This window comes from Oryza sativa, chromosome 12 (assembly GCF_034140825.1).
Source record: "Oryza sativa Japonica Group chromosome 12, ASM3414082v1".
Classification (NCBI taxonomy): Eukaryota; Viridiplantae; Streptophyta; class Magnoliopsida; order Poales; family Poaceae; genus Oryza; species Oryza sativa.
In genome coordinates, this window is record NC_089046.1 from 19,435,001 (window position 1) to 19,436,450 (window position 1,450).

Here is a 1,450-nt window from a genome sequence, read left to right on the forward strand (position 1 = left end):
AAATTGAAGTTTATGGATATTTTTCTATGGAGGAATCTACGAATCAGGCATCCGATTTCCTAAAAAAAATCGGATAGTCAAATGTATTAGTTGACTACCGGTGAAACATTACATTATATATGGTAAAAAATCAGCAACTGAAATATTTAATAAATTTATAAAACATAGTAAAGACACATATTAAAACATATCGCTATCACGTATGAAACATTGAGCTTTAACGGTTTGAAACATATGTTTTTCTTCTATTAGAATATAATCACGCAATATCTTGTTGTAAATGTTTAATTAAAACCAATATAGCGATGTGATCAGATCGTGAATGAGATAAGTAATTTATGAGCATATCATTTTAAAGATCGCTAAATGCATGTATGCACGGATGGTGTGGAGAAGGAGAGCAAGTAATAGGACATGAGAGAGAGGAGGGGCGGGTATTTGTGTGAATTTTGTGAAACACGGCGAAACATGTCGCTATATATCTTGTATGAAACATATAGTTTTAACTATTTGGAACATATATATGTGTTTCTTTTATCAGACATGCGATATCTTGTTGTGAAGATTTAATTAAATTGAATACCATGGTGTAATTAAATCATAGATCATATAAATAGTTTAGGAGAAAAACTATTTGAAGTGAGGAGGAGAAATAAGCCAGCTTGGTGTAGGCTTCACCGTACCATGGTGCAGGTGTCCGATTTTTCTTTTCTTATGGGACACCCAAGAGTAAGTATTCTCCTTTTTCTATGGGCCCATGCAACAACAGAGAAGCACTATCTAACTGTATTTTAGTTAACCAACAACTACTTTTTTTTTCTAAAGAGAGATATATTAATGACTGAAGGGATTACATTCCTGCAAGAATATAAAGCCTCCATCTCGCACAAGGCACGATACTCATCGCCAGTTGCCCTAAAACATGTGCTACCCTATTTACTTCTCTTTATCTTATGTATTTGCACCTTCTGAAGGCAGCGCATCACATCTTTTACTTCTGGAATGCATCGCTGCCTAGGAAGATCTTGACGAGCCTTGCTCGTTTAAAGCTTGGGCAACCTCCGCATTGCTTTAGTTAACCAACCACTTGTTTTCTTTAACTCATATTTATTCTAGTTTTCTCAATGGAGGTGATGGTTGCGGGAGGTGTGAGAGATGAGTGGAAAGATGACTCCACTATATGAGTTACTATCCTCAATTAATAAAATGCTATGAAATCAAGGGATGTCATCCGACGAAATAGTATATAAAGATAGTGCAAACATAGATGCATCAATATTCCTCAATTGAGAATCAAAGGATTGTTTTTTGGAAGGCAAAAAAGCTTAATTATGCGTTGTTTTTTCTTTTTCCGAATAGAGAAGAAACATGAATTAAAATATACTCTAGATAATATAATTATACTTTGCGACAACCGTATATTTTGGTTCTCTTTTATTTTTCCCTTTTT